The sequence below is a fragment of the Chenopodium album genome, chromosome 12 (genome assembly GCF_948465745.1).
Source record: "Chenopodium album chromosome 12, dcCheAlbu1.1, whole genome shotgun sequence".
NCBI classification, from domain to species: Eukaryota; Viridiplantae; Streptophyta; class Magnoliopsida; order Caryophyllales; family Amaranthaceae; genus Chenopodium; species Chenopodium album.
In genome coordinates this window covers 16,145,951-16,159,990 of record NC_137845.1, presented here as the reverse complement: position 1 = coordinate 16,159,990, position 14,040 = coordinate 16,145,951, and positions in this window count along the sequence as shown.

The following is a 14,040-nucleotide window of genomic DNA, read 5'->3' as shown; positions in this document are numbered from 1 at the left end:
GAACGCCTTCAAATGGAATATTGGATTGTGTAGACACCTGATATATTGTGTCTCCCTAAAAACCAAACCCAGTGATGAGTACTTTTCACGTCATTGAATATCGAGCAAGGTGAAATGTTGAAGAGTCTCATGAATTCTTCTGCTTTCTAAAATGTTTGGAAAAATTGCCAAGAATAATCCCAACTTTGTTCCATCCGCTCAAAATAATCCCAACTTTAGATTATTTTTTAATAATCCCAACTTTATACTCCATTTGCCCAAAGTAGTCCCAACCGCTCATCTAACTTTCTATTACAAGTTACCGGACACATGTCATCCTACGATTGGTTAAAAAAAATTTAAATAAAAATAAAAAAAAAAGAAAAAAAAAACAGCAGCCTTCAACGAACCCAACCACCCCCATTGCCGAGCCCAACCCCTTAACTCCTAGGCGCCAGCCCCGCCAAGATACCTCCCTGGCGCCGGCGCCGGCGCCGCCTGGACCTTTCTTTTTCTTGACTCCCATGTCCGACCGCCCTTTCTACCGTCCCCGCGACATCTACAGATTTTGGCATTTCATTTCAAAACACCCTATGAAATCATGAATTATTCAACCAGAATTCTACCAAGAATCAGTTACTGTTAGTTCATAAAGTTAAATATATGCAACAAATGGAATGGACTAGAAACCGGAGTCGTTGATGAATTTACATTCAATAAAATTAAAATGTGGTTTTTTTATCTAAATATTGCAAGATTTGTGATATCTTTAATGGTTTGAGTTTGTTCCAAGAATTTCGTGCTCCATATTATGAGCTTACAAGTTACAAGGTTTCAAGTGTTGAAGTTATAGGATCTTTCTGTTTGAAAACATTGAATGCTTCGTCCTTGTCCACTTACGCTGATTAGTGATGGTGTCGACAATATGATGGCAGTTTCGAACAGTTTAAGGGGAAGGGGTGGGACCGGGAAGGGCTGACAACGGGAGAGAGGTAGGGATAGCGCCAACCGTGGTAGTTGGGTTCGACACCGATAAGGGGAGGGGGATCGGGTGGCGCTTGTTAGAGGTGATGGCTTGGGGCAGTGCAAGGGATTTGGAGGTTTTTTTTTATTTTTGATTAATTAGTTTTTTTTTTACCAATCGTGTGTGCATTAAACTTAAAAAAAATAAAAATACCTGTTTAATAGGTCATTGGTCACCAGGGACTGTTTTGAGCGGATGAAGTATAAAGTTGGGATTATTAAAAAAATCCAAAGTTGGGATTATTTTGAGCAGATGGAGCAAAGTTGGGATTATTCTTGACAATTTTTCAAAAATGTTTTCGAAAATCTTTCTCTTCGTATCCTGTTTATGAAAAGACGTCCAGTCCAGTTTAGTTTGGTCCATGACATGGGTCCATTAATTGTGTAGTTGGATGGGGTTTGAAAAGAGCTTTTCAACGATATATTATAAGTCCAATTTCGAGTTATAACGAGGAACTTATGACCAAAATACTAAAATGGATCTTAAATGAGTTTTATGAGAGACCCAAAGATCAAGTGGAGGGTCCATTAATTATTATTCCTAAAGTCATTAGGAATTACTTTAATCTTCTAGAATAATCCAGAAAGTTATTTTAAGTTCTAACGGGATTAGGTTCAGTAATTATATTTTTATTTGATTTTGAAAAGATAAAGGATTTTATTTGGAATAAAACAAGTGTTTTAGAAGATTAAATCTGATTTTAATTAAAGATAAGTACGGACTCTAATTAACCCAATTACATTGAAAAATGGACTCCGTACAGAAACTTATCATGCAACACCATCGCGCTGCGACAAGCATCAACGACAGGCCTGTCGCTGAACGACAAGCCCTGTCGCGTCGCGACAGAACTAGTTTTATTTCGATTGAAATTCTGATTTTTTTTCTATCGTTTATGGTCGTTTTTCTCTATAAATAGGGTCGATATTCCCTCGTTTTCAATCATCAACAAAATCAGTTATTCTTTCTTTCTCTCTCTAAGCTAGAAGCTTATTCTTTCTCTCTCTTTCTAAGCCAGTCTTTGCAAAAACACCATACGTCCATCATGAGACTTAGACACACCTAGCCAAGCTCGAGGTTGCCTTTGCCCTAGACGTGAAAGGTTGATAATTTCTGAGCGTTTGGTCCCAAATCCCTATTTCAATTATTTAAACTAATTGTTTGATTTAATACTTTTATTGAAGTTATTAACGTGTGTATTGTTTTGATAGAAAGAGATACAAGACAACAAAGTGAGTAATTTCATTGCTATATATCTTTAGAAAGCATGCTTAGATAATTTTAATTCCTAGTATCATGTTAGGTTGTCTTTATTGCTTTATAGTATCATGTTAGGGCTAAAGGTTTGATTTTTATTATTTAGTTACATGCTAGGATTTGTTATTAATCTTGTTAGTATCATGCCTAGGATCTTGCTAATATTATTATGCTTTGATGAGAATATTATTATGATGATGATTATTTGTTGTATCAATATTGTTATGTTTCTTGATATTATTGTTATTGTTTGATCACGCCCTCTCTTGTGTGTTTAAATGGAATTCGTACTTGAAATCACGTTTAATAAAATAATTAATAATTTGAATTAGGCTATTGTGATTTTAATTCAAGTGATCGCCAATAATAGATTTGTTTGTGCATTAATATTAACCAACATAGATTAAACAGGTTTAGGGTTAATATATTGATTATATGTTGATCGGAAAGCACACATGAATATGAGAAGAACAAAGTAGAAGCCTATTTAGGGCAGGTTCAATCTCTTTTAGGTTGGATTTGTACCTTCATCCCCGAATATTCAGTCATGGTTCAAGACCACTATGAAGTTAGCGATCTATTAGGTCGTGAAGGGGTGTAACCTTCTCCATGTAAACGGTTTACAAGTTCTTAAAACTTGTTGGCGACTCTTTTTCTCTAGCTTTCTTCCCTTTGGACGCCACCCTGCTTAAGTGTATGATCACAGTAGGGTTCAAGTTTGGGATACTTGAAATAATTCCCTACAAATTGTCAGTAGGCTTGAACTTTGGAATATCAGTAGTGGAGAACTTTTCAGGAAGCCTGCCTTCATATCCAAAGGAATGGGAGGCTATTTCATATAGGTGAAATCCTTAGAAATCTTGCTCATCTGCTCTTTCACTTTGTTAAGGGTAACAACAGTGACCTTGTTTTGTTCCATGGTAGTGACCCTAGAGGTAAGGGTTTGCATCATGGAAAACAGTGCCTCGATGGATTTGTTGATGTTCTCAATATCTTCCTTAGTGGCCATTGGAACAAACTAAAAGTAGTTTGAAGGTGATAAGTGGTGTGGAGATGGCGAAGTTTTCTTTGAACGCCTCTTAGATCTAAGAGGTTGTTGCGGTAATGACTTGAACCGTACCAATCTATCCCTGCTCCTTGACTAAGTACTGTGAAATAAAATAAATTCACTTAATGGTTTGACGCACTGATCGGGAAATGAAGAGGGAAGATAGACATTTGAAAACGGGTAAGACAAACTCCACTCATTTTTTATGACGGAAAAAAGGAAGTGCATGAACCTAGTATACGATCATAAACGATATGCTGCACGACTCGAGTAGAAAAATAAAGAAAGTGTGTGGACTAATACTAGACTCCTAAGTGATTAAGTGATGTTATAAGACTGGTGGTATGATCGTATGGCTAGACATGTAAACAGTATCAAAACGATTGATGCGTGGACCATAATAGCACGGAAAAACCCTTATTGCCATGAGCGTTTTTTTTTTTTTTTGTCAATTTTAAAGTTTACGCCAATTATTAAGTGAGTACGGTCCATTGGTATTTGTTAGTCACAATATAAACCACCATAAGCAAAAAATCGTTAAGGTTAGGATCAAAACGATCATACATAGGGCACGTAGGCACAATGATGCAAAGAAGAATTTGCAACCTAAGGTCAAGTTCTATGTTCCACTATGGTCAGGTTTATTTGGTGTTAAGAGGGTACCATGGTTAAGAGTTTGGACGCATTAGCAAGGCAGCCTCCCTTGAGGGTGTATGCTAACGAGCAGCTCCGCAAGTTCGTGATTAAATCGAACTCGACTCCATGGTTTGGGTGAATTTAATAACTCGGATGAACCCTTATTGCCATGAGCATTTTTGGGTCGATAGATCTTAAACTCCCCGAGGCTAAGATGTATGTAGAACACACGTTTTTTCAAAAAAATCGAAGGAAGCTAATAACGAGAAAAAGAACAGAACCACTGGAAGAATTTTACATGCACCGTGTCACGGTGGAAAATGCCGCGACACGGTACAGTACACCGTGCGTGTCACGCTGCCTCTGCCGTTATGGTGCTTGTAAAATTCAAGCAGTGCCTCGTTTTCTTCAATCGTGATCAGGTTATCTAATTTTTTCCACGGGCAAACCTAAAATACGACGTTAAAACGTCTATGTATATGCAAAAAATGCCAATTTAATCACAGGAATAAGATTCAAGAATGTTTCAAGTCTCATCCACTCATCTTAAATAAATACCGATCACTAAAATCGATAAATAACAAAGAATCCTCCCTAGTAAAGACGCCAAATTGTAGGCGTCATTCGAAGTGCGCCTACGTAAGCATGTTGTGAATATGTTTGGCACTCATAGGAAGTTGGAATTGACATATATGATCAGGAACAACAAATAGGCACAAATAAAGTAGGGAGCCGCTAACAAGTTTTTAAGGAACTTGTAAACCGTTCACGGATCATTTAAGGCAACCACAAATAAAGGACAACGAAAGGCAACAACGATTGACCTGTGAAAGTTACACCCCATTCATAATCCATGAGATTATTAACACTATATGGTTCGAAACCACGAAAAGAGGATTGGGGATGATGGTACGAAGTGAGTCATGGAGTCACATTCGCCCGTATTGGCCTCTACTCGATTCTTATAGTGAAAAATATTCCTGCGATCTCAAAGGCATACAAATAAATATTCAATTTCCTCCAAACTATAATTATGCTAAATTGGTTGAATATTAATGCAACATATAATTCTAAAATATTTGCGATCACTTGATTAAACAACAAGATCAAAAAGGATCCTAAACCGGTTGTCCAAATTATCTTATTAGGCGTGATATTCAATTACATATTCCCTTTAAACATGCAATATGGTGATCAACAATAAACAATAGAATAAACATCAATGTTGGAAGAAATTTAACAATAATAACATTAATCAAATCAAATCATAATAATAACCCTAATCATGATACTAGCAATAAAAATAATAATAATAATATGAGTAATTAATCAAGTGATTAATTACTCACTTTCCGCGTTTCCTTGAATTGCTACATCATGAATAAAATTATTAGTAACTTCAATAAAAAATATAAATTAAATTGAAATTAAATTAAATTAAATAAAAAGCAGAGTTGAATTGGTCCAAACCCTCAGTTAATTCTACCTTTCACGCCTTGGTTTAAGGACATAACCTCGGGTGTTGTATGGACTCCTTGGAGTGCTTAAGGGATCTATGGTGGAAGAATAGGGAAGGCTAGAGCTTCGGTTTAAGCAAGAGGGGGAGAAGAGAGAAGGTTTCGATGTATAAGAGAGGAAGAGAGAATGATTTGGTGCCTCGAACTGAAGAAATCAGCAGGGCATCTATAGAAGAAATGAACAGGGGTTCCACGAAACCCTAGAAGTGATAAGAGCTGCGGAAAACCCTAATTGGGCACCACGTCACGGTCTGTGTACCGTGACACGGTACTGGGCACCGTGACACGGTACTGTCCACTGTGGCACGGTATAGCGCACCGTGACATGGTGTGCAAATGCGTCCAAATTCATTAAGTGCGTGATGTTTTAAACGCGGAGAAGACATGTGAAAACACCGTGTCACGGTATGTGTACGGCCTCTACCCACTACCATCGACAACCTCCCACACTAAACCACCTTTACCCACCACCATGGACAATCTCCCTCCTCAACCACGTCTACCCACCACCGCCGCCAACCTCCCACCCTAAACCACCTCTACCCACCACCACCGCCAACCTTAACCCAAAAAACCATAAAATTAGAAAAAAAAAAAAAAAGCCCCACAAATTAACAAAAAACAAAAACCCACAAAATATATAACCCATAAATTAAACCACAAAAAATATAACCTAGAAATTAAACCACAAAATTAACAAAAACAAAAAATCCACAAAATTACCCACCAAAAATAAACCACAAAAATTAAACCCAAAATCAAACCAAAAAATTAACAAAATAATCAAAACGATTATCAAACCCAAAATGAACAAAAATCAAAGAAAAAAAAAATCAACATCCGAACGTGGAAAAAATCAAACAAAAAATGTATAAACACGATAACATACCTCAAACCCCGAATTGACTTTGAATTTCACCTCGAATTTAGTTTAATAAGACCAAATTCGATCATAAAAAGTCTAGATCTAGCCTTTTCATGGTTGAATTTGACCTTAAAATCATTTGTGACGGTGTAGATCGTGGTGATGACGGTTGAAGGTTGTTGTCGGCGATCGAATTTTCAATTCTTCTTGTGCGATTTCCGAACAAGAACAAAGAAAGAATGATGAACTAAAAGAGAACAAGGGGAGGAGGAGAGGCGGCAAAGATGGTGGCGAAGGAAAGAGCTTCGGACGCTGGTAAAAATGGAGGAGGAAAGAGAAAGGAAAAAGAAGAGAGGAGAAAGAAGAAAGAGAACAGAAGAAAGAGAACAGAGGAGAGAGAAGAAAGCGAGAGCGGCGTGAGTGAATTAGGGTTAGGGTGAATTGGGTGACTTTTTATACAGGATCTTTTTTTTTTTTTTAAAAAAAAGGCTTTTGCGACTGCCAAAAACGGCCGCACAATTGCAATCGTTTCTTAAACGGTTACAATTTACGACCGTTTTTTACGGTCGCAAAAGGTTTTTTAAATTTTGAATTATTTTAAAAATGTTGAAATAACCTTGCGATGGTTTAAAAGGGCAAAAACGGTCGCAAATCTGCAACCGTTTTCAAAAACAGTCGCACTTTTGGGGCAGCGTTCAAGACGGTCGCAAATTTCATATTTTGCGACCATTTTCATGACGGCCGTAGAAAAACGGTCGTAATTTGACCAAATTTTAGTAGTGTAAAATCTTCTATTATACTTTGTAATTATTATATATATGTAGAAAGATTTAATTTCTCTCTTAGATAGATTTTTTTCAAAAAAAAAAAAAAAAAAAACAAACAAAAACTAAGGACACACCAGAAGGTGACATGTGTCATTGGTGGTGTGTCTGTTAGTGCATATATAGTTATTGATGGAAAACCCTGGACTCTCTATATATATACTGTGTATGTAGTATACTAGTGTTTATTATTATTATTATTACTAGTTTAGGTTTTGTATCATGCATGGTAATTTATAATACCTATTTTAAATTAACAATGATTTTTCCTAAAATATTACACGGAGTAATTAATTTATTATAAAAAAATCATATAATGCATTTAGCAGTGCCGTCTCAAACATTTTTGGGGCCCGAAGCAAAAACTTAAATAGTGGCCCCGACCCTGCAAAGTGTAATTTATACGTTATTTAGCAACAAAATATTTTACCCCTTATTATTGGCTTATTAATTTGAATTATTTAATTATTATTTTTTACCACCGCATATTAATTAAAATTTTGACGGGCATCACAAAATTTGAAAAGAGGGAAAGAAAAGGGCAATAATACACCTTCTATTTCATAATAATTGCAATACTAACACATACGTCAATGTACAAAATTGACTATTAATATTTGTAATTATATATTATTAAGAAGTATAAAAGGTTAATATAATAAATAAATATATAAAAATTAATCCAAAGTTTTTTTACATGACAGCATATGATTTTTATATATTAGTAAAAAGTTTTGTCAAAGTAATATAAGCATATGAATATTGAATAGCGTAAAAGTCAAGCTATATATTACAATTATCACTAAACGGACTTACGGACGTAGTAAAAGAGTATTAGCTAGCATGGTTATGGCCTTATGGGTATAATTAGTGATAATAAATAAACCAAATATTTCTCTAGTAAGAGTATTTAAAAATTCATTTTATTTTGTTATATATATATATATATATATATATAATGACGGGGCCAGCAAATAGAGGGGCCTTGAGCCGTCGCTCAAGGTGCTCCCCCTAATAGACGGCCCTGGCATTTAGTTTATTATAAAAAAATCCTATTAGCCAGATAGGCAAATAGCTATTTTTAAAATGCACTTGACAATTTGTATATTTTGATATATTAATTTCATCAACAAATTGGTAAAATTTTCTTGTTGTAAACCAAATAAATTTCTTAAAACGTTGTACATTAAAATTTGTAGTCTATATCGTCATCGAGAGACTGTGCAGCAAGTAACATCTAGCAGGACTGGTGGAGAGACGATGGAGCGGTGGGTGCGGCCATTATTGAGTTAGAGAGAGAAATTTGAAGTTAGGGTTGAGAATTGAGGGGAAATGAGAAAATGGGAAATCTGAGAAAATTGTAGTGGAGCAAAAGTTGAGGTCTTAAGTGTCCAACCCTCGATCTCCAGCTATCTAATAATAGTTTGCTAGGTAAAAAATACCGATGAGCTACACTTCTATATTACATACATTTTAACACAAATATTAACTTTAAACGTTTTTTTTTTCTTTTTTTTTTCCAGAAAATCAATGGATTCAATGAAACCACTTGAACCCATCCTGTATACGCCCCTGTCCATGAGTTAAACATTCGAATAACATAAATATTTTTCTCATACATAGTGTATATTTCTATAATATATGTCCTACGTCAAAATTTCCCAAATCAAAAAGGATATACACCTCTTACTTAACATTAATGTTTGTATCAATGATGTGTTTTAAAATTTGGCATAAAGATAAAAATTTATTTTAAAATTCAATCAACAAATCGAGCATCGCCACCAAAATTAATATTTCAAATAGGCAATCGTCTTTAAAAAAATCCTAAAAGTCTCGGAGCCAAAGACTTACTTTCAAACTGAGGGTTTTGAATAAAGTCTAGGATTACACAAACTATCAAATGTCAATAGAACCATGAAATTAAATTACTCATCCGATTATGAGCATTTAAAACAACTAATGTATTAACTTTGGATAGATTTAGACATTAGTGATAGTGCCTTTGAGAAAATAATTATTCCTTATAATTATTTTATAATTAAGTAGTCAATTAGTGTAAGAATTTTTAAAACATAAGGATATATATTATGGAGGGAACCCGAGGCATCACTCGGGATACGTACTAGAGTGTGAGTATATATATATATATACACTAAAGTAGAAACCGCTGACATCATATTGTCCACGTGGCATCTTTATAAGAAAAATTTTCCCGCCTAAATAAAATCTGACGTCATTATATTTTCTTTGGTTTCAAATTTCAAATTTAATTTCTCCTCCTCTCAATTTATCTATACTCTTTAATTTATTTATTTTTCTTCTATCACCAACTATTGGTATCTAATACATCTCTCCCTTATGCTTCATCGAACAAAATACTTTGATGTACATATTTTTTTTCTTTTTTCCTTTATATATTTCAAGTTTAAAATCATTTTTTATTTGCTTAATTAAAATCGTATAGTAAAAATCTAACTTTTTTTTGTATATGCTTAAATTTTCATATTCGGTTTGTTCTTCTTCAAAATTAATTTTATAAAATTAGCATTTAAAACTAATGGTTATGTCTCAATAATTTTTCTAATACGTAAGAATACATAAAATATATACTCTATACTTCAAAGAAATTCGTGCATCGCATATATATTATATATACACTAAAAGACACACCAGCAATGACACGTGTCATTTTCTGGTGTGTCCCTCAATTTTTTTTAATAATCTTTAGGAAACAAATCTTATACATACATAAAAAAGATAGCAAAATACACTACAACAATCTACCACTTGTGCCACAAATTATGCCACGGGAATTCTAAATTCGAGGCATAATTTGATCTAGCCACGGGAAAAATAAATTCAACAAAAACCTTGGTTTGACAACAAAATATTATGCCACGGGTAAAAAGAAATTTGTGGCTAATTGAAACTTGTGCCACGACTAAATTTATTTCCCGTGGCAGATAAACACTTATGTCACGAATAATTATATTCCCGTGGCAAATTGACACTTGTGCCACCACTAATATTATTCTCGTGGCAAACAAACACTTGTGTCACGAGTATTTTTTTGCCGTGGCATTCAGTCTAACACTTGTATCATATTAAAAATTAATTTAAAGGCAAACATATATTTATGCAAACCCATCAGATTGCTTTAAGGAAAATAAACTTAGACTAACTCAATAAATCTTACTACATAAATATTATTTTTATGATTTATTATATAATTAATTGTAATAGCATTATTTGTATGAAATGATATGTATGGCGAATCTATTACATCTTTTGTATACATCAGGTTCACAATAATGTTATTGTGCAGCGCAAAAGTTACCGGTAAATTCATCGAAATCACCATTCTTGTCATAAAATTACCCTTAAATTTTCTCACATAAAGTTACCCTTGTCTTCACCAATAGTTAATATTTAATGAATTGAAAGTTACCCAATAAGCACAAAAAAATAAAAGTAGTCAACAATTTACTCATGATTTTTTGAATTTTGTCGTTGATTTGATAAACTTCATCAATCTTCAATCCTCCCTAAATCAACCTAGATAAATGGAAAAAAAAAACCTAATTATTGTAGTAAATTTTCTCCCAATTGATATAGAATGAAATTAAGGGAAACAAGATTGAATTGATTTGAGTTATATAGTGCGAAATCATATACAGAGTAGAGAGAGAGTGGGAGGAATTATGAAATTTTCATTCTTACCTTATTTAACATTAAAATCGGAGGAAAAGAAAATAGAAGAGTTGGGTTAATATTTAAGAGTAAGTCAAAGGTAGTGTAGAAGTGGAGGAAGATGTCAATCTTATCATGTCTCAGTTTTCTGTTAGCTACCATTCAATAATTAATATAAAGTGGATATTTTGAAAAGTTTATATACCGTAAAATTGATGAAAACTTGATTATGCACTACTGTAATCAAATGACATTTACTAATTTACCCAAATAAGAAATTAAATTAATTACTTTAAAAAAAGTTGTACCTTAAAAAAAAAAAAAAAAACCTTAACGTAAAAATGGCCTGAAAAATAGTTTTATTTAGTTTCTTTTTTTTTTTTAGCTTTGTTAATAACAAAGTATAACATTCTTAGGAAAAAAAAAACACAGTATAACATGCTTAAAAGAAAGTATTCTCATAGAACTTATGTTAATTATACATTGTAAATTCTGTACAAATAAATAGAAGATTCAAACAAGGTTGGAAAGTCTGTATAACAAAAGAAAACAGAACTACAGCAGCAACATATGGACATTGGTTACATCGGAATGAATAATCTAGACAACTGTAGGAAATCATATGGACAATGAACAAAACCAACAACTCCAGTATGAAGCGCATGTGTCCCATATAACCACATTGGCCCAGAGTCCTGACATACCCAACACATAACCTGTAATATAAACTAAGCAGCAGCAGCACTCCGCAAACTCAACATCAACAGTCCTGTTTCACCTTAAGTTACTTTCCCACATTTCCTAATCAAATTAACAACAAAGTTATAATCATTAACCATAAATAATACTTCCTTCGATCCTCCTTTCACGTCCTTCCATTTATTAGCAACATAAAATTTATATTCTTTCCTAGAAAGGACATGTATGTTCACAAAGAACCATAGATGTCAGAGGAATAATTTCAGCATTCATAAGATAATATAACACACAAAAAAGATCAACCGACTAAGTCCATGCAGATGAACAAAAATTGCGAGATTAACGAATATATTTCCAAACAAGATCGAAGAAAACTGAAAACATTATATAAGTAACCAATTATCATCATAGGTCATTTGAAGTACAGTAATTCATTAGAAATAATCAGCATGGAATCAATGTTCTCCTATTTTCATCATAGGTCATACGAAGTACACCAAAATCTTGTTTCACTCCTTCGAAAGTCCATAGGTTCCTTAGATTCCAGATTTTCCAAATGAACATAAGTATGATCTCCTAGCTACTATTTATTGTGCAAGACTTCATCATTACAAAACACCGCTCTTCAAAATTTAAGTCATGCCACTTCTCAACTTCAAGTCTCAGGGGGGGAAGACGCCACAGCATACTACTATAAAAAAAATCAACAATGAAAATGTAAAAACCACAAAGACAAATCTTAAATCAAATAATTGAAGAATCCTATCGATATATATTGATGTCAATCAACTCATGTAGACATACTTTCTAAATTAGTCTACTAACTTCGATACTTTATAGGTGGAGATTAAGAGGTGGCTAAAACTAATTATAGTGCACTCACAGCTTTTAAATTACAAGGGCCCAGTAATTTTCATGATTAATACAACAAAATTAAGACTTAATTCATTATAATTTCACACACTCTCCTTCCAAATCATAAACAAAATTACTTCAATGCTATAAAGCTGCATACAACTACGCAACCCTTGGAGAGGTCTTTATTATTAAAGTTAACACACTACATATTCATAATTAACTCGAAAACTAGTACTTCGTTTCTTTGGATTATTGTCAACTTTATGGCCTGTAAAACGAAGGAGTGAACAACCTTATAACACACATAGAGAACTACTCATTTCAAATGTATAATTAACTCAAAATGCAGTGATCAATTGAACTAAGCAACACCACGACCAAACCCAGTAAGCAGCAGCAGGAAGAACATGAACATGATCAACAACCATTTTAACAACCCCAGGTGAATAAACACCACTCAAACATCAATAGTTGCTCAATCAATTTACAAGCAACAACAAATAAAACGTGAGGAACACTATTCAATTTCTACAAAATTAACAATTATCAAATAAAACCCAAAAAATTCAGGCTAAGCAATATAACCCAAAAAAATCAAATATTTTTCAGAAATTAATGCAGATCCGACCTCAAATCACCCATAAAATGCCCAAAAAAAAAGAGCAAAAACAACTAAATCAAGTACTTATTAATACATCAGCTAATTCGCTGATGGTGACTAGATTGAATACAATTTCATTACCCATGGAAACCTCAAATTGATATCACTCATAAAAAAAAGGAAAAAAAAAATAAACCAATAGAAACCACAAATTGATTTGAAAAAACCTAACTTTAGAGAAGTATTAAATTTTAGATCTTGGAGAGAAGGAAATTACCTAATGAATTATAAATTTCCCACTTCAGTTGAGAATAGAGTAGGGTAGAAATGGAGTATGGAGTACAGAGTATGGAGCATAAGTGAAGGGTGATTTCCCATTAGAGAAGTTTTAGTGTTTTAGTTCGATTTTTCACATCTTTTTCTTTTCATTTTTTTAATTACATTTACATGTACTTGGAGGAGTTGGAGGGAGTTTATCCGCCAAAATTACTTCTAGAAGGATGAATTTTCCCACAAAATTTTAACCAAGTTAAATGCTTTATTGATTATGGAGGTAATTTTCCCACAAAATTTTAACCAAGTTTAATGCTTTATTGATTATGGAGGTAATTTTCCCTCCTAAATTTTCATTTAAAAATTGTAAAATTTATAAACAACTTTATTTGTAATATTGTAATTCCATAACCGAGTTTCTCGTTAAATTTAAGATATTGTACAACAATTACATAGCACTTGAGACATGAATAAATATAAATTTACCCGTTCAAATATATATATATATATATATATATATATATATATATATATATATATATATATATATATATATATATATATATATATATATATATATATATATAATTAAGTTTGTTGTTGATATGAGCATAGTTGTAAAATTGCACTACAATGATAAGACAAGCATATGAAGTTGGAAAATTTGATTCAAGTAATATAAATTTATTAAAATAGTTTAGTTGGGTGGATGTGTAAAACATAAATGATATAATTGAGTAGTAAATATGAGCATATAGTTGAAAAA